We start from the raw sequence: 24,505 nt of genomic DNA on the forward strand, positions 1-24,505 counted from the left end.
GGTGGCGGGCCGGTGGGCTGATCCTGAGGCAGGAGAAAAACAAGAAGCGCATCCGCTCGCTCTAAAGTTTCTCTCCACCTGTACGGTCAAAACCGATCTCAAAAATACGAGCTAGAGTCGGTCTTGATGCCTAGTGAGCCCTCCCTCCCCGGTAGCCGCGCCGCGCCGCGCCGCGCCAGCGCCGGCCTAGAGCCAGAACCCGAGCTATACAAGAAGGCCGGCCAGGCAACCTGGGGGCATCGGTCCCCTCCAACAAATGGTGACATGCGGAGCCGGGGCTGTGGTCACCTTCCTCTTCATGACAACAACCCCCCCCCCCCACCTCCCGCCGCCTCCCGTGGTGAAGGTACTGTGCTTGCAGTCTCAGCGCCCCTTGGTGCGCAGTGAGTTGATGCCTCCCCCTCCAGACTCTGAAGCATCTCGGAAGTAAGTGCCTCCTGGACAGTACTGGGGTCCTGGAGCCCCTCTGCGGACGGGGAAGGCGCTTGAGTCCGTGTCCGACTCTTTGCGACCGTAGCCCGCCAGGTTCCTCGGCCCATGGGATTCTCCAGGCAAAAAGAATACTGGAGTGGGTTGCCATGCCCTTCTCCCGGGGATGGATCTATCTTCCCGGCCCAGGGATTGAGCCCGCCTCTCCTGGGTCTCCTGCACTGCAGGTGGACTCTTGGTTACCGCCGAGCCACCAGGGAAACCCCAAAGCCCCTCTGTGTACAAATGGTGCCCTCTGTGCCACCTGCTTTCTGGACCCCACTCGCTCCACTGTCACCGAAGATGGCCTTGTGAAGATTGTGCGGCACGAGGGCACTGGGATCCTGTGGCATGGCCTCCCAGCCATCTTTGTTGATGCCTGTCGGCCACTGCCACCTACTTCACCGCCTACGACCTACTCAAGGCCTTCCTGTGTGGTGGAGCCCTGACCTCTTCCTCCGCGCACCCTTGGTGGCTGGTCCGCGGGCCTGCCTGGGCACCGTGACTGCCATCAGGTCCCTCGGAGCTGGGCACGGACAAAGCCGAAGGCTCGGGACCCCGCGCTGGGAGCTTGGAGCACGTGCATCCGAGCGGCTGCGTGGCTCCGGCCGGCTGGTGCTCGCTCGGGCGGGGCTGGGCAGGTCCGGTCCTAGTGCCCCTTCGGGATGTGCCCTTCTCGGCTCTGTCTGTACTGGTTCAACTAGAGCTGGCCGACGTGGCTCAGGTCGAAGGACCAGACAGACCTTCGCTTTTTTGTCTTCGGCTTTTGTGTCTGGCGCCATCTCCTGGGCGGTGGCGGCCGTCCTCTCTTCCTTTCAACGTGACGAAGACTCCACGAGCGGTGGAAGATGTGAATGACGCCCCCCGGCCCCGCACGCCACCACTCCGCTTGGCTTGCTGCTTACTGAGGACCCGGACCCCAGTCGGCCCGAGGATCAAGCAAGCCTCAACGCCACTTCACCCGGCGACATTTATCAGCACTTGCTTGAGCCTCGCAAAAAACCTTCCTCCAGAAAGACTCAACGGGGAACAGCCTGGGAGATGTTCAGAGAAACCAGGAAATAGAGAAAAAGAAAAAAAAAAAAAAAAGCGAAAGGCAAGAAGGCCTTCCCCGGGCTGTCCCGTGGCTTAGGTGTGCGCCGCGCCACGCTTAAGGGCCAGCGGTCCGATTCCTGGCTTGGGAGTACCCAACGGACAGCCGGCCGCCCCTATCGGTCCGCTGCAACGGCGTGGCGACCAGTAGTGGCCACCGCACCGAGACACCGGCGACCCTGCGCCGATAAGCCGCGCCATGCCATAGACCCCACCCCCAACCGAGAACGCTCCTGGGAGAAAGAAAATCAGCTTTCAGCAGCAGCATGCTCTGGTGGGTACTGAGGTGTAAACCGAACAAGCCCATCTTCCGGAGAATCTACTTTTAGAAAGACATTATTCCCCGTAGGGGGTGCACCGTTCCTGGAAGTACTGCAATACCAGGTCGATGCGTGGAGTGGACGGAGCAAGCTCCTATTCCAACTCCCTGCTCCAAAAATCCATTTAATATATTGTCCTCGGATAGAGGACGTATCAGATATTAAACTGATAAGAACAGATACTACACTTGATCTTAGCCAAAAGGCCGAGAAGCGATGCCTCCACGGTCGCCTCGGCCGCTACCGCTCTCCCCTCACCTCCATTTAGCTCACGGTGAGCAAAGTCAGCCTCGAACGAAGGCCCGCCCTTTCCCCTAGACTGCACGATGTCCTAGTGTCACAACTTCTAAGACGTCCATCGTTCGTCGGATCGTTTCATTTGTTGGGCGCCTTTAGGCTTTCTGTTCTCCCACGGCACCCCCCCCCCCCCAGCAGACAGCCAAGCAATTTGCATGCCCCGCCCACACACGCGCCTTCTTCCTGCTGCGCGCGTGCGCCGTCTCGCGGTGGACCCGAAACAAGCGCGCGGCCCAAAGCTCCCGGAAACGCCCAGACCGAGAAAGACGCAAACCGTTCCAACTGGGTTTTTCTTTCCGGCATTTCTTTTTCTTCTTAAATTTTTTTTCCCCGAACACATAGCTACGTACCCACCCACCACTCATCATCTTACTGTTATTCATTGTGTACACATACACGGATGAGTCAGCTATGTTGAAGTTCTCTGTTTACTTTCTAGATTTTAATTCGTCTTGATTTACTGTGGCTTTCTTTCCATGGGCTCTTTTCTTTTTGGCCTGGCTCTTCTACGGGTCATGTGGGAACTCAGTTCCTCGAGTAGCGATAAGAACCCGCGGCCTAGCTTACATTAGGAGCGCAGGGTCTTCACCACTGTACTGCCAGAGAAGTCCCTACAGTCACTCTTTTCTATTTCCCTCAGACTCTCTCGGTATTTTTATGTGGCGTTGCTGCACAGGGAACCGAGATATTCGCGGCACAATTTGGCTGCTCTTCCGCCAGCTGCTCGCCAGAAGGCTTCCACGTAGGCCTCCTCGGCTTGATGGGACGCTCCGGGAGAGAGAGTGGGAGGATTTCTCCCAGTCCAGATTGCTGCGGACTCCTTGCCATAAGGCCGTGCCCCATCGCAGCTGACCTGCCTTCTTGGCCGCTCAACTGCAAGCCTGCAGTGGAGAACAGGGGACACACTGACCGAGCAGCTGCTGAGGCCTCTTCTGCCTTGAGGATACCCTCTCTTCTCCTGCCCACCCCAGCCCATCAGACTTCCTGGTGGGCGGGGCGGGTTGGGGGAGTGTGGAAACCGCTGAGTACTGGAGGATCAGAAAGAGGGTATATAGGCAAGTGGAGACCCACCTGCCAGCACCTGTGGTGAGTCTCCCGGAGTGCGCATGGAGCCCGTTTACCCTGAAAGTAAGGGAACTTCCTTCCAGTTTTGGGACTCTCCCTGCCATGTACAATTAGACAAAGCTGACTTCCCAAAATTCTGACCCTGCGAGAACCAAACTATGCCTAGGAAAAAGCTTGAGGTAGAGCGCAGTTTTTAAGTTATCAATGTCTGTGCTCTGGTGCCCTCCAGCAGCAACTACTGAGCCTTTGTGCTACAACTACTGAAGCCAGTGGGTTTAGAGCCTGTGCACAAGGAAGAGCAGTCTCCAACTGGCAGCAACTGGAGAAAGCCTGTGCGCAGAAAAGAGGACCCAGTGCAACCACAAGTAAATACATTGATAATAATAATTATCGGGAAAATATTTTAATCGGATTAAATACTTTGGATTGGATTAATTACTTAATTGGAGTAAAGATTTACTGAGCACGGCCCTACCCATCAGAACAAGACACAGGTCCCCCCACAGTCACTCTCTCCCCTCAGGAAGCTTCCATAAGCCTCTTATCCTTATCCGTCAGAGGGCAGACAGAACGAAAACTACAATCACAGAAAACTATGCAGACTGATCGCATGGACCACAGCCTTGTCTAACTCAGTGAAACTGAGGGAGGAAAGGAACAGGCCGAGCTGACTCCATTTTGAGAAAGGAGGAAACTCCATCTTGCACTTTCAGTGAGCTTTGGACTATGTGCCTGTTAGCCATGGGGATAACATACCTACGGCCGAACTGGCCTCCTGGAGTGATGAACACCAGATTCCATACCAAGATTTCCCGTCACCAAAAATAATGAAATAATCCCTCATGTAGCATCACCTTTGTAATCCTCATGGCACCCTGTGGTGTAGGCTACAATGTATAACCAGCTGACCCTTCTGATTATGAATCATGGCTATAACCTGACTGCATCTCCCTTTAACACTTTCTAGGCTAGTTTAAGGAATTTGGGGATGTGGGCTTGAGCAGTACACTTAAGGTATATAAGGTTTTCACAAAAGTTGGTTGGGGTCCTTGGCTAAGAGGAGACTCTTCCTTGGGCCCGCTGGTGTAATAAAGTGCACTCCACCATCTGCATTGTCCTTCTGAGTGAGTTTGTTTCCTGGAATGTGTGGCAACAACAAAACTATGAGCCATGCAGTGTAGGGCCACGGGGTCACAGCGGAGAGTTCTGACAAAACGTGGTCCCCTGGAGAAGGGAATGGCAAACCACTTCAGTATTTTTGCCTTGAGAACCCAATGAACACTATGAAAAGGGAAAAGAAAATATGACTCTGAAAGATGAACTCCCCAGGTCCGCAGGTCCCCAATATGCCACTGGAGAAGAGTGGAAAAATAACTCCAGAAAGAATGAAGAGGCGGAGCCAAAGTGAAAACAATGCCCAGTTGTGAATGTGACTGGTGATGGAAGTAAAGTTCGATGCTATAAAGAGCAATATCCAGAAACCTGGAATGTTAGGTCCATGAATCAAGGTAAATTAGAAGTGGTCAAATAGGAGATGGCAAGAGTGAAAATCGACATTTTAGGAATCAGTGAACTAAAATGGACCGGAATGGGCGAATTTAATTCAGATGACCATTATATCTACTACTGTTGGCAAGAAACCTCTCATAGTCAACGAAAGAGTCCAAAATGCAGTACTTGGATGCCATCTCAAAAATGACAGAATGATCTCTGTTCATTTCCAAGGCAAAACATTCAATATCACAGTAATCCAAGTCTGTCTATGCCCCAATCGGTAATGCTAAAGAAGCTGAAGTTGAACAGTTCCATGAAGACCTACAAGACCTTCTAGAACTAACACCCAAAGAAGATGTCCTTTTCATTATAGGGGACTGGAATGCCAAAGTATGAATACCTGGAGTGCCGGGAGCCACCACGGGAGATCCCACCCATGACAAGGTCATGTGGAAGAGAACTTTTAAGCAAGGCTTCAGGACTCAGGGGGCTCCCTAGGCTTTCTCGAGCATCTACCCCAAAACCAGAATCTGTCTGTTTTACTATTTCATGACTTTCACCAACTCCTCCGACATTAACAGGGGGCTATCCCTGACCACCTTTCTCTGGAGAAAATCAACTTAGGGCTATAGCTAATAAGTCTCCTGGACATGAGAGGAATATTTCAAATCAAACCCCCTCTGTTAGCATTCTAGTTTGCTTGGCAGGCATATCCAGACTCTTGCAGCTACGCATATGATTATTTACAGCCTTCCAACTGTGAGATATGATTATTTACAGCCTCCCAACTGTGAGAGGCACGGAAAGCCTAAAACATAGAGCCTTCAAAGAGTTAAAAGCTATTAGAGTAGTGCTGATGTAGGATTTCATTATTGGGCCAATGCTTGTTGCTAAGTTCCCATATCTCTTATCCACTGTGCACCTGGGAATGCATTAGTTAACACAGTTAGAATGTAAGAAAAACAAGTGTAGCCTTGAATTTAAACACATTAGATCTTTGAGCTAATTGTTTCTTTCTTGTAACTCACTGCACCTTTACTCTGTGAGAAATGTAACTCTGTTTAGCATTTTCTGAGGCTGACATAGATTAGAAATATAAAGAAAAGACACTTTGAGGGCAAATAAGTTTTCTGGTTGAGCAGCCTTTATCAAAAGAGGGTAATAAAATGTTCACAGGCCTCCAAGGCCAGAAGATAATGTACATAACATCATTTGTGGGAAGGGTATGCAGAAAAACCCTGGTTTCGATAAGGGCAAAACTGCTGGAATGTTTGGGCTGACTCTGTATGACCTTGCATCTTTCATTTCCCTCTATGTACAAAAAAAGTATATAAGTACCTTTCAAAAATAAAGCTATTGGGCCTCGCTCACCGAAGCAGCCTGGTCTCCCCGTGTCAATCATTTTCTCTCTCCCCCTCCTCTCTTTTTTTTCAGGCTGATCCCTTGAAGCATAGACGCTCCCTGCGTTCACTTATCTGCCCAGGTTTCTAAGACCTGAACAGGAAGACGTTCTGCATCTTCACTCCCTCGGGAGACCGGGAGGGCACCTGTGGCCTCCGTGAACAGGGCAAACTTCTTGTCTCGGAATTTTATTGGTTCTCTATGTAAACAAAGGAACATCCGCCTCTTTCTCTCCTCTGTTTTCTTATCTTCAACATTCTTTCCTTATCTCTCTCTAAATCAATGCCGTTTCCCTGGATCCTGCGGGGGCTGGACCCTGGCACTGGAGTAACAGGCAAATTTGGCTTTGGAGTACAGAATGAAGCAGGGCAATGGAACCAAGAGAACACACTGGTCATAGCAAATATCCTCTTCCAACAACACAAGACAAGAGTCTATACACATGGACATCACCAGATGGTCAATACCGAAATCAGATTGATTATATTCTTTGCAGCCAAAGATGGAGACACTCTATACAGTCAGCAAAAACAAGACCGGCAGCTGCCTGTGGCTCAGACCATGAGCTCCTTATTCCCAAATTCAGACTTAAATTGAAGAAAGTAGGGAAAACCACTAGACCATTCAGGTATGACCTAAATCAAATTCCTTATGATTATACAGTGGAAGTGACAGATAGATTCAAGGGAATAGATCTGATAGAGTGCCTGAAGAACTATGGACGGAGGTTCGTGACATTGTACAGGAGGCAGGGATCAAGACCATCCCCAAGAAAAAGAAATGCAAAAAGGCAAAGTGGTTGTCTGAGGAGGCCTTACAAATAGCTGAGAAAAGAAGAGAAGCTAAAGGTGAAGGAGAAAACGAAAGATACACCCATTTGAATTCAGATTTCCAAAGAATAGCAAAGAGAGATAAGAAAACCTTCCTCAGTGATCAGTGCAAAAATATAGAGGAAAACAATCCAATGGGAAAGACTAGAGACCTCTTCAAGGAAGTTAAGAGGCACAAAGGGAACATTTCATGCAAGGATGGGCACAATAAAGAATAGAAATGGTATGGACCTAACAAAAGCAGAAGATATAAGAAGGGGTGGCAAGAATACACAAAAGAACTATGCAAAAAAGATCATGACCTAGAGAACCACGATGGTGTGCAATCACTCACCTCAAGCCAGATAATTATACTATGATTATACAGTTTGGGGGTTCCCTGGTGGGTCAGACGGTAATCAATCAGCCTACAATGCAGGAGAATCTACCTGTAAGGCAGGTTTGATCCCTGGGTCAGGAAGAACCCTGGAGAAAGGAATGCAGTGTTCTTGCATCGAGAATTCCATGCACAGAGGAGCGTGGTGGACTACAGTCCATGGGATCACAAAGTGTCATACAGACTGACTAAGTCACTTAAGTCACCATATTGTTTAGCCTAAATACTCTCTTTCAGTATCTTAACAAAATATATACATATAAATGCTGCTGCTGCTGCTGCTAAGTCGCTTAAGTCGTGTCCGACTCTGTGCGACCCCGTCGACGGGGGCCCACTGTCTCTGGAATTCTCCAGGCAAAAATACTGGAGTGGGTTGCCATTTCCTTCTCCAATGCATGAAAGTGAAAAGCAAAAGTGAAGTCGCTCAGTTGTGTCCGACTCTTAGCGACCCCCATGGACTGCAGCCCACCAGGCTCCTCCACCCATGGGATTTTCCAGGCAAGAGTACTGGAGAGGGGTGCCATTGCCTTCTCCAACATATAAATGCAGGTAGTGATAAATTTTCATCCATTTGCACTCATATGAATTTGGCTTTGGGGTTCAGTTATTTGTATTTATTTGTTAAGAGGTGGCAAGAATATACAGAAGAACGATACAAAAAAGATCTTTATGACTCAGATAATCACGATGGTATGATGACTCACCTAAAGTCAGACATTCTGAAATGCAAAGTCAAGTGGGCCTTAGGAAGCATCACTACGAACAAAGCCAGTGGAGGTGATGGAATTCCAGTTGAGCTATTTCAAATCCAAAGATGATGCTGTGAAAGTGCTACACTCAATATGCCAGCAGTAGGTATGTTATCCCCATGGCTAACAGGCACATAGTCCAAAGCTCACTGAAAGTGCAAGATGGAGTTTCCTCCTTTCTCAAAATGGAGTCAGCTCGGCCTGTTCCTTTCCTCCCTCAGTTTCACTGAGTTAGACAAGGCTGTGGTCCATGCGATCAGTCTGCATAGTTTTCTGTGATTGTAGTTTTCGTTCTGTCTGCCCTCTGACGGATAAGGATAAGAGGCTTATGGAAGCTTCCTGAGGGGAGAGAGTGACTGTGGGGGGACCTGTGTCTTGTTCTGATGGGTAGGGCCGTGCTCAGTAAATCTTTACTCCAATTAAGTAATTAATCCAATCCAAAGTATTTAATCCGATTAAAATATTTTCCCGATAATTATTATTATCAATGTATTTACTTGTGGTTGCACTGGGTCCTCTTTTCTGCGCACAGGCTTTCTCCAGTTGCTGCCAGTTGGAGACTGCTCTTCCTTGTGCACAGGCTCTAAACCCACTGGCTTCAGTAGTTGTAGCACAAAGGCTCAGTAGTTGCTGCTGGAGGGCACCAGAGCACAGACATTGATAACTTAAAAACTGCGCTCTACCTCAAGCTTTTTCCTAGGCATAGTTTGGTTCTCGCAGGGTCAGAATTTTGGGAAGTCAGCTTTGTCTAATTGTACATGGCAGGGAGAGTCCCAAAACTGGAAGGAAGTTCCCTTACTTTCAGGGTAAACGGGCTCCATGCGCACTCCGGGAGACTCACCACAGGTGCTGGCAGGTGGGTCTCCACTTGCCTATATACCCTCTTTCTGATCCTCCAGTACTCAGCGGTTTCCACACTCCCCCAACCCGCCCCGCCCACCAGGAAGTCTGATGGGCTGGGGTGGGCAGGAGAAGAGAGGGTATCCTCAAGGCAGAAGAGGCCTCAGCAGCTGCTCGGTCAGTGTGTCCCCTGTTCTCCACTGCAGGCTTGCAGTTGAGCGGCCAAGAAGGCAGGTCAGCTGCGATGGGGCACGGCCTTATGGCAAGGAGTCCGCAGCAATCTGGACTGGGAGAAATCCTCCCACTCTCTCTCCCGGAGCGTCCCATCAAGCCGAGGAGGCCTACGTGGAAGCCTTCTGGCGAGCAGCTGGCGGAAGAGCAGCCAAATTGTGCCGCGAATATCTCGGTTCCCTGTGCAGCAACGCCACATAAAAATACCGAGAGAGTCTGAGGGAAATAGAAAAGAGTGACTGTAGGGACTTCTCTGGCAGTACAGTGGTGAAGACCCTGCGCTCCTAATGTAAGCTAGGCCGCGGGTTCTTATCGCTACTCGAGGAACTGAGTTCCCACATGACCCGTAGAAGAGCCAGGCCAAAAAGAAAAGAGCCCATGGAAAGAAAGCCACAGTAAATCAAGACGAATTAAAATCTAGAAAGTAAACAGAGAACTTCAACATAGCTGACTCATCCGTGTATGTGTACACAATGAATAACAGTAAGATGATGAGTGGTGGGTGGGTACGTAGCTATGTGTTCGGGGAAAAAAAATTTAAGAAGAAAAAGAAATGCCGGAAAGAAAAACCCAGTTGGAACGGTTTGCGTCTTTCTCGGTCTGGGCGTTTCCGGGAGCTTTGGGCCGCGCGCTTGTTTCGGGTCCACCGCGAGACGGCGCACGCGCGCAGCAGGAAGAAGGCGCGTGTGTGGGCGGGGCATGCAAATTGCTTGGCTGTCTGCTGGGGGGGGGGGGGTGCCGTGGGAGAACAGAAAGCCTAAAGGCGCCCAACAAATGAAACGATCCGACGAACGATGGACGTCTTAGAAGTTGTGACACTAGGACATCGTGCAGTCTAGGGGAAAGGGCGGGCCTTCGTTCGAGGCTGACTTTGCTCACCGTGAGCTAAATGGAGGTGAGGGGAGAGCGGTAGCGGCCGAGGCGACCGTGGAGGCATCGCTTCTCGGCCTTTTGGCTAAGATCAAGTGTAGTATCTGTTCTTATCAGTTTAATATCTGATACGTCCTCTATCCGAGGACAATATATTAAATGGATTTTTGGAGCAGGGAGTTGGAATAGGAGCTTGCTCCGTCCACTCCACGCATCGACCTGGTATTGCAGTACTTCCAGGAACGGTGCACCCCCTACGGGGAATAATGTCTTTCTAAAAGTAGATTCTCCGGAAGATGGGCTTGTTCGGTTTACACCTCAGTACCCACCAGAGCATGCTGCTGCTGAAAGCTGATTTTCTTTCTCCCAGGAGCGTTCTCGGTTGGGGGTGGGGTCTATGGCATGGCGCGGCTTATCGGCGCAGGGTCGCCGGTGTCTCGGTGCGGTGGCCACTACTGGTCGCCACGCCGTTGCAGCGGACCGATAGGGGCGGCCGGCTGTCCGTTGGGTACTCCCAAGCCAGGAATCGGACCGCTGGCCCTTAAGCGTGGCGCGGCGCACACCTAAGCCACGGGACAGCCCGGGGAAGGCCTTCTTGCCTTTCGCTTTTTTTTTTTTTTTTCTTTTTCTCTATTTCCTGGTTTCTCTGAACATCTCCCAGGCTGTTCCCCGTTGAGTCTTTCTGGAGGAAGGTTTTTTGCGAGGCTCAAGCAAGTGCTGATAAATGTCGCCGGGTGAAGTGGCGTTGAGGCTTGCTTGATCCTCGGGCCGACTGGGGTCCGGGTCCTCAGTAAGCAGCAAGCCAAGCGGAGTGGTGGCGTGCGGGGCCGGGGGGCGTCATTCACATCTTCCACCGCTCGTGGAGTCTTCGTCACGTTGAAAGGAAGAGAGGACGGCCGCCACCGCCCAGGAGATGGCGCCAGACACAAAAGCCGAAGACAAAAAAGCGAAGGTCTGTCTGGTCCTTCGACCTGAGCCACGTCGGCCAGCTCTAGTTGAACCAGTACAGACAGAGCCGAGAAGGGCACATCCCGAAGGGGCACTAGGACCGGACCTGCCCAGCCCCGCCCGAGCGAGCACCAGCCGGCCGGAGCCACGCAGCCGCTCGGATGCACGTGCTCCAAGCTCCCAGCGCGGGGTCCCGAGCCTTCGGCTTTGTCCGTGCCCAGCTCCGAGGGACCTGATGGCAGTCACGGTGCCCAGGCAGGCCCGCGGACCAGCCACCAAGGGTGCGCGGAGGAAGAGGTCAGGGCTCCACCACACAGGAAGGCCTTGAGTAGGTCGTAGGCGGTGAAGTAGGTGGCAGTGGCCGACAGGCATCAACAAAGATGGCTGGGAGGCCATGCCACAGGATCCCAGTGCCCTCGTGCCGCACAATCTTCACAAGGCCATCTTCGGTGACAGTGGAGCGAGTGGGGTCCAGAAAGCAGGTGGCACAGAGGGCACCATTTGTACACAGAGGGGCTTTGGGGTTTCCCTGGTGGCTCGGCGGTAACCAAGAGTCCACCTGCAGTGCAGGAGACCCAGGAGAGGCGGGCTCAATCCCTGGGCCGGGAAGATAGATCCATCCCCGGGAGAAGGGCATGGCAACCCACTCCAGTATTCTTTTTGCCTGGAGAATCCCATGGGCCGAGGAACCTGGCGGGCTACGGTCGCAAAGAGTCGGACACGGACTCAAGCGCCTTCCCCGTCCGCAGAGGGGCTCCAGGACCCCAGTACTGTCCAGGAGGCACTTACTTCCGAGATGCTTCAGAGTCTGGAGGGGGAGGCATCAACTCACTGCGCACCAAGGGGCGCTGAGACTGCAAGCACAGTACCTTCACCACGGGAGGCGGCGGGAGGTGGGGGGGGGGGGGTTGTTGTCATGAAGAGGAAGGTGACCACAGCCCCGGCTCCGCATGTCACCATTTGTTGGAGGGGACCGATGCCCCCAGGTTGCCTGGCCGGCCTTCTTGTATAGCTCGGGTTCTGGCTCTAGGCCGGCGCTGGCGCGGCGCGGCGCGGCGCGGCTACCGGGGAGGGAGGGCTCACTAGGCATCAAGACCGACTCTAGCTCGTATTTTTGAGATCGGTTTTGACCGTACAGGTGGAGAGAAACTTTAGAGCGAGCGGATGCGCTTCTTGTTTTTCTCCTGCCTCAGGATCAGCCCACCGGCCCGCCACCTCCGCATCCCGCCCCCCCGCCTCCCGCCCCGCCTCTTGTTTTTGACAGAATATACCTTTAGTTCTGCACATACAAGCCCTTTCCCCCTCTTTTGAGAAATACATTTTCAGGGCGTGGACTGTGAAACGGCATACATTGCAAAGACAGAAACAAAGAAGTTCGCACATTCTTTGTATTTTCAGCTGTTGAGATAGTATTTTTGAGCGTTGAGGTTACTTCCAGCGGAGAAACCAGAGCTATCAAGCAGCCAGAATGCTACAGTGATTGAATACATACATGGCCCTTTCTCCTTTAGCACGTTCTCTGTTCTGTCACCTGAAGTTCCTTCCATGTTGTATCTCTATTGGAAATGTCATACATGGAGTCCGTTCTGACCGGCTGTTACCATTTTGGTGAACAGCCAGCGCGCTCTTTTTAGCCTGTCAGCTGCACCCATTTCCTCATTTTGAGGGGTTGGAGTCTTTCTAAACCCAGAAAATCTAGCTGTCTTTCACTTAGCGAAAGCACACGAGGTGGTATTTTTTAGTGCCAGAGGTTTTGAAGGGAGTTGACTGTATAAGGTCAAGATCGGTTGGCCTTGAAAATGGACTGTCTTACTTCCTGCTACAATAATTCTCTCAGGAACACGCGCACTTCCCGTAATCACACGAGCATTTAAACCTCCTCCTTGGAATCCTTGTTCCAGGTCAGCATTTTGGAAGTGCTCCCTTTCATTTTCCCCAGGACCCTCATTCACTAATTAATACCTTCCTTTTCATACTGAGGAATTCGACTAGCTTCCGCCATCTCAGCAGTGGGAGAAGAAAACGCTTTCTCCCTCACTAAATGTATACCAACTACTGCTTGCTTTTGGACATTACCTGTAAATCCTTTGAGTTGCTTCCAGGTGCACGTGCTGCACGTAGAGCCACTTTTGTGCCCCTGAGCCCCGCTGGAGGGTCTGCGGGCTAAGGGCCTCAGCTGAGCGCGCGCGCGCGCGCGCGAGAGAGAAAGCAAGCTCCTGCGGCCACACTTCGGGGTCTTACTACACACAGTCTTGGACCGAAAATGGAAACACACGTCTGTAGGAGCGAGCAGACTCCTTAAGGGACCGCTGGCAATAGAAACACGTCGCTGCGAACGCTTATGTAAGGCCGCGTTCCTCCCTTCGGAAGCCTCTCAGCGAAGAGTCTCCCTTCTCTCGTTTCCACAATAAAAAAACAACACAGCTGTATAACGTAGCGAGCACAAAACTTTCAGCTCTAAAACCAACACGGAACAGACGCGGCAAGATGAACGGACCCCACACTGGGCCCAAGCGCACGGCGATGAAAACTCACGAAAGACACGTAAGAGCCGGCAAGCTGAGCTTTCCCGTCCCGCTATTCCGAAACTCCAGGTTTATTGCATACCGTCTGCTTTTGTCGTACCACGCTTATTTTCCCCGAGGGGGGGTGCACCGTTCCCGGAAGTACTGCAATACCGGGTCGATGCGTGGAGTGGACGGAGCAAGCTCCTATTCCAACTCCCTGCTCCAAAAATCCATTTAATATATTGTCCTCGGATAGAGGACGTATCAGATATTAAACTGATAAGAACAGATACTACACTTGATCTTAGCCAAAAGGCCGAGAAGCGATACCCGTCGGCCCAACCTGGCCGCAGCCGCCCTCGCTCCATCTCCATTAAGCGCACGGTGAGCGCCCTGAACCACCCTCCTTGTCTGATTCCTTTTGCGTCGTCGACAGTGCTGTCATCGGACTCCTGTGCAGGCCTTTTCGTCCTCTACCTTTGAAAGGACAAGTTCTACGTCCTTAATTGTTCCGCCATTCCCGCGCCGGACAGCCATTTCTAATCTGCATGCTCCGCCTTCCGCCGCCCGAGGGGGCGCGGCTACAGCGGGCGGACTCCGCCCTCCGGACCGCCTCCTCGCGCCCGGAGCCCGCCTCGCGACCCAGGGGCGGCTGCCGGAGACGGCGAGGGAAGCGCCGACACGGAAGCAGCTCTCACGGATCCAGCCCCAGAAATCAAGAACTCGCTTTTGTCGCTCGTTCCCCGGCTCGCGCTGCACTCGCAACCATTGCCTCCTACACGCTGAGCTACTGCCCGACACCCGTCACGGTTACCGCGGCTCTAACGGCCAGCACCACACCCCCTCGCCCCTCCTTGCTCCCGGCCGCTCTGCTCGCGTCCGTGTTCTCCCGCCCGTCTTCTGCCCCACAGTTCGGGTCCCCTGGGGCGGCGGGGTGGGCGTGGGGGTGGGGGGATTCGTCCTGACAAGGGATGTCCTGGGGCACAGCCGTTGGAATGGAACACTGCCCGTCGCGATCACTTGGCAGCTCCGTTTCTCACTGCGTGATGCGCTCCCGCGGAATTTGCTCCAATCGGGGTGCACGGACTGAAGGGTCTGCGAAGGGCGCCCGGCCCCGGGGCACAGCGTTCTGCGGAGGCCGCTCGGGTGCCCCTTGTGCCCTCGCGGCGGTGCCGGGCCGTGGCGGTCCCGGCCACCCTCGCCGCAACGGAGCCCTGAAGCTCGGGAGATCAGGGACGGTGACTGGAAGAGCAGGGCAGGCGTTCTCCGGCAGCGCCTCGTCCCCCAGCCTCGCCAACAACCCCGCGTGGCATCAGACTTTGGAATGCTTTTTCGGTGGAGGGTGGGGAAAGCGCGAGGGGTGGATCTCTTAGGTGAGAACCGTACCTCGGCCTAGCTCGGATATGCGGTTTTCTCTCCTGGGTAAATAAAGTTGAGCGTCCCTTCCTGTTTCAGAGAAGCCTTCAGATTTTCTCTCTGTGAGCTATTAATAACCTCCCTGTCGGTGGTCTTCGACCCTCTTCCCTATTCCTGCTGGCTTTTCGGTTGGGCTCTGCTTAAGGTGATGATGATTGCATTGTTTAAAGGTTCCGTTTTTATATCGTCATATTTATCAATTTTAAAAAGATATCTTTCACATTTTGAGTCGAAAGGACTTATGAAGTAATTTCCTAAACCTTCCTCTAGGTCTTCTTCTTCTTCTCCCTCAACATCTACGTCGTCCAGCCGGGGGATCCTTTCCGGGGGTTGGGTGGTGGTGTTCAGTCGCGCCCGACTCTTGGCGACCCCATGGACTGTAGGCCCGCCAAGCTCCTCCGTCCATGGAATTTTCCAGGCAAGAGTCCTGGAGCGGGTTGCCATTTCCTGTTCCTCCTCCAGGGCATCTGCCCCACGCACGAATGGAACCGGCGCCCCTTGCATCTCCCGCATCAGCAGGCAGATTCTTGACCACTGCCCCAACCGTCCTCTGGAGCACAGTGTGAATGAGCGAGTTTTTCCTTCATACCACCTGTTTGAGATGCCACCTGTAAGCCTCAACGGCATCCCATGTGCATTTTGGAGTCACAGGCCTGGACTTGCCTTTAAAATGTAGCAGAGCTCACAGCCCTAACCACCTTTGGTACTCCGAGGCCACGAGTTGACCCATCCCCTCCATGCACCGTCAGACAGAGCCCCGACACTGAGAGGTGACCCTTCAAGGCCAAGTAGGAATCCCTTACAGGAATGACCCTTCTCCGGAGAACGGATGCGACGGGCACTGTGGAGTGGGCCGACCCTCTGCCCGACCAGGAGGCCGTGTGAGAAGGCGCCTGCCTTTACCCCCGGGACACGGGTTTGCCTGAGAGGACACCGATGTGAGTGTCGGAGCTGGGGTCCGGGCTGGCCGCCTTCACCGCCGGTTCTGACAAACGGTCATTAACCACCCGAGACTCGACCCACCAGGGCTTGTGCTGGGTCCCAGGGCCAGACACCGCTCCTGTTCCCCGGCCCCGGATGTGTCCCGCCCAGGAGCAGAATGGCCAGGACCCCACCCCCCACCGCCACCCCCACCCCCGCCGGTGTGATGAGGAGGGGACCCTGTGTGTGCTCAGCCGCTCGGTCCCGTGAGCCTCTCTGCGACCCCATGGACGGTAGCCTGCCAGGCTCCTCTGCCCATGGAATTTTCCAGGCGAGTAACTGCAGCGCGTCGCCATTTCCTACTCCAGGGGATCTTCCCGACCCAGGGGTCGAACCCGCGTCTCCTGCGTCTCCCGCACTGGCAGGCGGAGTCTTTGCCACTGCGCCACCTGGGAAGCTCTTGAGGGAACTGTTGAGAGGTGGACGACTGGGTGCGGCTCCCACCTGGTGTGACCTCCTCAGGGCTCCAGGCTTCTCCCGTGTGGCTCGGGGTCCCTACCCGGACACACCCAATAAGTGACAAGGTGCGAAGGACAGACAGGAAGCCAGCCGAGTCAGGAAGGGCTTCCAGACCCGGGAGACGGCCTATGGGACAGGTTAGAGTTTCACTGGGGGCTCTGGCGGTGTGCGGGCCGGCCATGTTGACATGAGGGGCGAACCCGGAGGCAAGAGCCTCTCGGAGGCTCTCGGCAAGAGCGTGGGCGAGAACGCAGAGGCGCAAAGCGAGGGGGCGCGCTGGCGGAAGGAGGGCCGCGGCCTGCGCCCCGCTGACCCGCCGAGACGCCGCGAGGGTGTGATCTGGGCCTCACAGCTGCTCCGGGGAACGCTTGCTTCTAGTGGGCTCTTTCTTGCAGTCATCATCCCCCAACCCCACGTCTCTCCCCTCACAGACTCCTTCCGTATCCCAGACTGGGCCGGCTGGGTTCAGCTTCTCCGGGGGGAACCAGCACGGCCCTGCTGTGCCCCACCTTTACCCAGGCCGGAGCCCTCCTAGCTCGGATCAACGCGCTTCTCTGACCCCTCTGTACGGTGCCCGTCAAGGCGGCTCTCCACCCGAGTTTCACGGAGGAGAGAACAGCTGGCGGTGTGTGGTGGAGAGTCTGACTCTGCCTTGAGGTTATGGCCGAGAGCTGCTAAGCCTCGCCCTTCCCTCGTCCCCTCTCACCCTGGACCCCGGCAAGCTGATGAGAAAAGCCTCCCGCCGGCCACCCCTCTGCTCAGCACTGTCCTCTTAAAAAAAAAAAAAAAAAAAAAATCCACGACCTAGAAGTTGAGACTTGCGTTTTACTCAGCGGGAATATTTAGGACTTCCAGCCCCGGAGTCAGCGTCTGAAGCGACCCTGAGAGAACCGCCAGGAGGAGGTGGGCAGTGCGGGGGAGGAGCCAGGTGACACACAAGTTTTGCCACAAAGGGCAGGCGGTCTGAACGTCGAAAGGTGTTTCCTATTCTGTAGAGGAAAAGAAAACCAGGCATCCCGAGTTAAGGAATTTAGCGAGATGCTCAAGCCTGGGCTCATGGAAATCATGCCTTTGATGCGCACCTCAGCGCTCCGGGGCCACCATCCTGTGCTTTTCACATCCTGGGCTTCCTCGGGGCTCACCTGCAGGGAGTGGCTGCAGTGGGATGGCCACTCAGTTCAGTTCAGTTCAGTTCAGTTCAGTCGCTCAGTCGTGTGCGACTCTTTGCGACCCCATGAATCGCAGCACGCCAGGCCTCCCTGTCCGTCACCATCTCCCGGAGTTCACTCAGACTCACGTCCATCGAGTCCGTGATGCCATCCAGCCATCTCATCCTCGGTCGTCCCCTTCTCCTCCTGCCCCCAATCCCTCCCAGCATCAGAGTCTTTTCCAGTGAGTCAGCTCTTCCCATGAGGTGGCCAAAGTACTGGAGCTTCAGCTTTACCATCATTCCTTCCAAAGAAATCCCAGGGTTGATCTCCTTTAGGATGGACTGGTTGGATCTCCTTGCAGTCCAAGGGACTCTCAAGAGTCTCCTCCGACACCACGGTTCAAAAGCATCAATTCTTCGGCGCTCAGCCTTCTTCACAGTCCAACTCTCACATCCATACGTGACCACAGGAAAAACCATAGCCTTGACTAGACGGACCTTAGTCGGCAAAGTAATATCTCTGCTTTTGAGTATACTGTCTAGGTTGGTCATAACTTTCCTTCCAAGGAGTAAGCGTCTTTCAATTTCATGGCTGCAGTCACCATCTGCAGTGATTTGGGAGCCCCCAAAAATGAAGTCTGACACTGTTTCCCCATCTATTTCCCATGAAGTGGTGGGACCGGATAGTCTTTCAGTCCCGAGCAGGGCTTCACCGGCTCGCCCTCCCTCCCGCGATGGCCGCAATTGCTGATGACGGTGACGTCCTTGTTTACTGATGCGGAGGGAAATGTTCCATTTCTCACCACCATCAGAACACCGACCTGGCCTCCTTTCGTGGCTCTTAGTCTACCACGGAGAGCCACCCTGCTCTCCCTGGGAAGCCTCATCATGTGACTTGTCGATCTTCTCGGACCCCCTAGATGCCTGTGTGTTGTGTCGTGGTGGTGGTGGTGGCGGTGGTGGGCGGGGGGAATCTGGTGGGGGTCCTCAGTCTCCGGGCGCAGGACAGATTTGGGGTAGGGGGATGGGGAGATGCGACCCGGAATTCTATGGGGCTTGCGCTCAGCATTTTCCAGGACGGGTCCACAGGCCTCCCCACCAGACTGGGTGGACTCCTGTCCGTGACAGAACCCTCGAATTCGGTGTTTCCTCACCCGTCCACTGTCCACCGAGTGCCCGTGGCGGGTTATACCCAAAACCGGTCTGGCGCCGTCCTACGCCGATTCGACCTGCATCGGCAGCAGGGCATCGAACCCTTTCCCTGTCACAGAAAAGTCCGTGTGTCAGAACACGCGGGCCTCTGAGCAGTGCTTCCGGATGCACTCTGGGCAGCCGAAAGGATGCCCTCTACCTCAGGCGGGGACTCGAACCCAGCCAAACCCAGGTTGGGACTCCAATCCACATGGCTGGGCCTCCGACCGAGCCAAAACCCACGGTACCTGGTTTCAAGAGCTGATGAAGCTCAGTTTCTCCATGTCCCTATCGGAGAAAGAATTCAGTGAGAGACAAAGTGATAGGTAAGAAGTGGATTGATTCAGAGAGAAACACACTCCATAGGCAGAGTGCGGGCCATCACACAGGGCGAGTGTGGCGGCCTCGAGAGGCGGCATGGTGCGCTTTCATGGGCCGGGTGATTTCATAGGCTAGTGGGTTGATCAGCTGATAGGCTAATCAACCCGGAATAGTCATTGGAAGGGCTGATGCTGAAGCTGAAGCTCCAATGCTTTGGCCACCTGAGGCGAAGAGCTGACCCACTGGAAAAGCCCCTCATCTCATGCTGGGAAAGATTGAAGGCAGAAGGAGAAGGAGACCACGGAGGATGAGACGGTTGGGTGGCGTCACCGACTCAAAGGACCTGAGCTCGAGCCAGCCCTGGGAGATGGTGAAGGACAGGGAAGCCTGGCGAGCTGCAGTCCACGGGGTCACCACGGAGAGACTGGGCACCGGCAGTGAGTGGGAGGATCATTCCAACTATTCGGGGGGAGGGGTGGAGGTTTCCAGGAATCGGGCCACTGCCCGCTTTTTGGTCTTTTGACAGCGCCTTGGAACTGTCATGGCGCCTCTGGGTATGTCCTTTAGCTTGCTGATTGAGAATCAAGGTCTGCTTGAAGCTGACTTCTCTGCCAGCTTAGCCCCCGCGGACTGTAGCCCGCCAGGCTCCTCTGTCCGTGGGATTCTCGAGGCAAGAATACTGGAGTGGGCAGCCATTCCCTTCTCCGGGGGATCATCCCGACCCAGGGATCGAACCGGGTCTCCTGCATTGCAGGCAGATTCTTTCTACCATCTGAGCCACCAGGGAAGCCCATCTTAGACCCATGTGATTCTAATGAATGTCTGTTGTGTCCTCGGGCTATGCCACACTTTCAGAAGTTGTGCCCTGCCCCCTTCCCTTCTGTTTCAGAAACACCTGTGGAGCTTGGAAGTACAGCGAGCCTCGGGCCCCTCCTGAGACAGTCCGATCCAATTGATCTTGGGAGACCTAGGCCTGCAGTGGCTTGGAGCGGCGCTTGGGTTCCCGGCCGGAGGTTGGGGCTGGGTCGCGGCGGTAAAAGCACCGGGTCCTAGCCACTAGACCCGCGGTCAGTGACGAGGACCCTGGCCCTTCGGCTCTGCACAAAGGAATTCCCAGGGAGACGGAGAGTAGTGACACAAGTGGGGCACTTATTAAGAGGAAAAGAGTACGCTGTGTGTGGATAGGCACACGGGCAGACGCAGAGGGAGAGTCCCTGAGTCGCGCCCTTGGAGTGGCTTGAATTACTTTTTGAGTTTATTTTTTAAATCTTTCGGCCGCAGGGCGTGTGGGAATCACAGCTCCCCCACCAGGGATCGAACCTTCACCCTCTGGGTTGGAAGGCAAAGTCTTAACCACCGGACCACCAGGGAAGTCCCTTGAATTGCTTTTACGAGGCATTTCTCCAGGTCTCCTTTGGCCGATCATTTGGATCTGCCTGGCTCACGGGCCATATCTGGTCTCTCTCAGGGTCCTTCCACAGGTGTGCATGCGTCTCTTAGCCAAACTGGACTCTACCCAAGAGGCCTGTGGGTAGCCTAGCATTAGTTAGCATCACTCCCCTTTGACCTCCAAGGAGCCTTTCTGTGCCTGTGTGGTCAGGGAGGTCTCCTGACTTCCGGAAAGAGAAATGTGTGGTCTGGGCGCGCGCCCAGCCCGCTCGCCCTCATTGCCCTGCCCTTCTCCTCTTGGAACTTTTGGTCAATAGAGAATGCACCTCCAACTGCTTTACCCTGGGGTGGGGGTGGGGAGCGGCAGGTACCTCCTGCCCCACCATGGCTGTACGGCGGTGCCTGGTGCCCGGGACCCAAGTACGATTTCAACGAGAGCCGGGGACACCCACCCCACACCCCCGCCCACAGTAGGTCTGGAAGGGAAAAGACCTCTGGAAGGTATGTGAGGAAAGACCTTTGCAGGGAGGACGACATTGGCCTGTAATTTGTTTGGTCGGGCCCAGCCAGTCTTAGGGCTACCGGAAGGAACCTGAGTTCAATCGCCTACGCCTACGGTCGGAAGGGGTGTCCAAGCTATTCTCTTGCGCGGCCACGTCGGGTGGTATTTCTACCCGAGAATGGTCACCGTCCAACTAACCATCGGTTGGGGTCAGTGTGAGGGGTGGAGGGCGCGTGAGTGAACCAGGCATATCTAGGAAACGGTCCAAGGAAGAACCAGTTCTGACTCCGAGTTGGATCTGTTTCTTGGTCTTTAATCTTGGGGTTTTGTTGCTTTTGTTATTATCATCGTACACAATGACCTGCCCCCAGAGAGCTGTGCCCCTCTGCCGGACGGTTAAAAGTGTCTTTGGTCGGCTCACAGGAGGGCTGATCTGACCCTACCCACCTGTGTGCACAACTCCACAAAAGAAGAGATCCGCACATCCTCTCCCCGACACTGGCCATCCCAGGACATGATTTTGCAAGACTGATGGCCCCTTTTAGTTTATGCTTCACCGCCTCTCCCTCTCTCCTCGGCCTTTTTTGTGCTTTGCTTCCTCATCGCTTCCCTCTCTCTGGTTCCATGAAAGAACCTGGCCTCTAGACCCCAATAAGACGGTTATTGGGAGACATTAGTCTGCCAACCTCTCTGGGACCAATCGGAGTCAGTACCGGAAACAAACGGCAGCAAATATATGGGAGATCTGGCAGATAACCGAGTTTCAGGAGATATGGAGGACTTTGGGAGACAGAAGAGATGGGCCCGAGGCACGAGAGAGGAGGATGGAGCCTGATGAGACTCACCCACCCTGATCGCTTCAGACCTGAGTGTCAGGGCTTCCAAAATCTCTGCGGCCTGCGAGTTTAGGACAGCGCCTTCTGTACAGAGTACACAGGAGAAGACCAAAAGTTCAGACAGGAACAACTCACTCCTATGGCACAATAGAAAGACCGTTCCAGAAACCAGTCTGCAGATGAAAAAAAAAAAAAAAAAAGGCGGGGGGTGGGAGTGGTGGGGGGAAGCTTCGTAAACGAAACCTAAAGGTTAAAGAATCAAACGACTGACTCTTTAGAAAAGACCCCACGCTGGGAAAGATCGAAGGCAGAAGGAGAAAGGGAGGATAGAAGATGAGATAGATGGTTGGATGGCATCAGCCATATGAGTGTGAGCAAGCTCTGGGAGTTAGTGATGAACAGGGAAGTGTCGCGGTCCGGGCGCAGGTTGGAAAAGAATTTCCAGACATGAGACACAATGAGAGGGAAATGACGTTTGTTAGAACGGGAGACGCTGTTAGAACAGCGGGCCGGCTCAGGAGAGAACCACTTTTTTACCCAGGGTACACGGAGTGGGACAGGGGTCTTGCAGGTCATTTGCTGATTGGATGAAGCACATACACTGGGTTGGAGGAAACAGTAGGGCAAATGTCTTCTCCCTGTGCGGTAGGAGGGGAGACAGGTTATACTGCTCGAGAGGACCTGAAATCCATTAATGGTTACAACGTGGGGGAAGGAAAGGAGGATAATGGTCTGGTTTTCCTGTTCCTGCATTCCAAGAAGACTCTCGTAGGTTTTATCTGCTCTTTCATCCTTGGGTCACCACAGGAAATAGACAGGGAAAAGCCAAGCACAGCTAAGCAATTGAATCAAACTGAAAGAATCAAAATCAGCCTAAAAGAAAACAAAACAAAGACAGGGGAAAAGCCACACAAACCCCACAGAAGCCCAAGTGAAAAACACAAAAGAGAAGAGAAATATTCCGGGGAGAAAAGCCAGAAAAGAAACAAATCTACCATTTGGGGGTGCCGGTTTTGTCCTCGGAGAGAGCGCACCATTCCTGGGAAGTGCTGCAACACAGAACAGGCTCCGATGCCAACCGCTTGCTCCAAAAACTCACTTAACAACGTATTGTTCCCAGATAGAGGAGGTATCAGATGTTAAGCTGGTAAAGAACAGATACTACACTCGATCTCAGCCAAAAGGTGGAGAAGCAGTGTTGCTTTCTCGGGCGGCAGCCACCATCCTCCCCTCCTCTCCATTCAGCTCACCATGAGCAACCTGCCCGTCACCCGTCAGTCGTCAGTCAAGATTCCTGGCTCTCTAGCCCATGTCCGCTCCAGACCAGTGAAACAACTTGTTCTCCACATTCTGGTCAATTCTCACATCTCTTCTGGCTCCCTGGCCCCCATCTTTCCCGGGGCAATGACTCTCTGCGTCCATGACCCGCCCTCCTCCAACCCTGAGGGCGCGGCCAGCATCCTCAGGCTCTGCCCATGCATCCTAGGTGCCAGCTCTGGTCCACAGGCGGGGGAACCGTGCTTGGGGCGCGGGAGCGGCAGGACAAGAACGGTCCAGATGCTCTCGAAGCCCGGAGTCAGCCCGGGGTCGTGGCTGTGCATCCGGGGCAGCTGTGTGAGCTCTGGCGGCTCCAGGCCGCCAGACACCCGACTCCTTCCCATGGTCCCAGCCAGGCTCCTCAACTGAGAGCCCGGGACGGTAGCTCAGCTGATAACGAGTCTGCCTCCAATTCACGCGACCCCAATTCGATTCCTGGGTCGGGAAGATCCCTGGGAGAAGGGGTAGGCTACCCACTCCAGTACTGTTGGGCTTCCCTGGTGGTGAAATCTGCCTGCAGGGGACCTGTGGGAGACCTGGAGTCCATCCCTGGGTAGGGAAGATCTGCAGAAGGGAACGTCTGCCCACTCCAGTATCCTTGCCTGAAGAATTCCACAGACAGAGGAGCCTGGCAGACTACAGTCCACTGGGTTGCAAAGAGTCGGACACGGCTAAGCGACTTTCACATCACCAGGAGAGCGCTCTCGTCTTTTCTCCGTTCTCCGCAAAGCCCCTAGAGAGCTGCAGGGTCTGTGAGACCAGCACAGTCGGCCCTCCCCCTGACCGACTCTCTAGTTCTGAGGGGAAAGACAGCCCCCCGGAAAGACCCCCCCCGCCCCCACCCTGGGGACTGCCCTGCGAGACAGCCACCTGGCAGTCACTGCCCTGCATTCTTTGCTATGATCACACCCACTTGGTTACTGGACACGCTAGAGAGGATCGACGCTGTTACCGTCCTCGTTTCACTGTCGTGATCAACGAGACCAGAGAGGCTAAGACACTTGCCCTGGGGTCACACAGCTAGCAGGCAGCTGACCTGCGGGGTTGACCACGGTGTCCCAAGACCTCGCCCGGTCCTGGAGCACAGGCCCCGCTCACTGATGGCGCCTCCGAGGGGGAAGCCACCAGAAGAGGAAGGCGACTTTGGAGGGGCGCAGGGTTGCTGGTGCCACACGCGCCGGTTTGCTGGCGCCAGGCCCACAGCACCAGCGTTTCTATAAGGGTGGGTGGCACCTGGGGTCACGGCCTCACCTGACCCTGCCTCGGCTCCTGGCTCCGTGACTCCCTGCCGCCCTGGGTTTTCCCTCTCTCCTGTGGGAGGGAAAGGGTGGAGGGGTGATCTGTTTCACAACTTCTCGGGGAACCCTAATAACCTGCCGGCCAAATTAGCTCTGAGACCCCCTCTGCAGGAGTCAGCCCTCAACCGGCAAACACTAGGGAGAAACAGTGACTTTG

The 24,505-nt window shown here is 54.2% G+C and overlaps 4 non-coding genes and 3 pseudogenes across 4 annotated transcripts; 2 read left to right on the top strand and 5 right to left on the bottom strand.

Moving 5' to 3' along the window:
- Positions 1–126: 126 nt before the first annotated feature.
- On the top strand, positions 127–1,751 carry LOC138415479 (mitochondrial glutathione transporter SLC25A39-like; annotated as a pseudogene).
- A 156-nt stretch (positions 1,752–1,907) lies between these two features.
- Positions 1,908–2,098, bottom strand: LOC138415590 (U2 spliceosomal RNA). Its single transcript, XR_011247337.1, has one exon. It is a non-coding gene; the product is annotated as a U2 spliceosomal RNA (small nuclear RNA).
- An 8,000-nt stretch (positions 2,099–10,098) lies between these two features.
- Positions 10,099–10,289, top strand: LOC138415591 (U2 spliceosomal RNA). The gene has a single exon (XR_011247338.1). It is a non-coding gene; the product is annotated as a U2 spliceosomal RNA (small nuclear RNA).
- Positions 10,290–10,445: 156 nt separating this feature from the next.
- Positions 10,446–12,071, bottom strand: LOC138415480 (mitochondrial glutathione transporter SLC25A39-like; annotated as a pseudogene).
- Positions 12,072–12,247: 176 nt separating this feature from the next.
- LOC138415218 (mitochondrial fission factor pseudogene) lies at positions 12,248–13,141 on the bottom strand (annotated as a pseudogene).
- Positions 13,142–13,625: 484 nt separating this feature from the next.
- LOC138415596 (U2 spliceosomal RNA) lies at positions 13,626–13,816 on the bottom strand. Its single transcript, XR_011247342.1, has one exon. It is a non-coding gene; the product is annotated as a U2 spliceosomal RNA (small nuclear RNA).
- An 8,923-nt stretch (positions 13,817–22,739) lies between these two features.
- Positions 22,740–22,930, bottom strand: LOC138415607 (U2 spliceosomal RNA). Its single transcript, XR_011247353.1, has one exon. It is a non-coding gene; the product is annotated as a U2 spliceosomal RNA (small nuclear RNA).
- Between the last annotated feature and the right edge of the window lie 1,575 nt (positions 22,931–24,505).

The sequence above is a fragment of the Ovis canadensis genome, chromosome 11 (genome assembly GCF_042477335.2).
Source record: "Ovis canadensis isolate MfBH-ARS-UI-01 breed Bighorn chromosome 11, ARS-UI_OviCan_v2, whole genome shotgun sequence".
Lineage (NCBI taxonomy): Eukaryota > Metazoa > Chordata > Mammalia > Artiodactyla > Bovidae > Ovis > Ovis canadensis.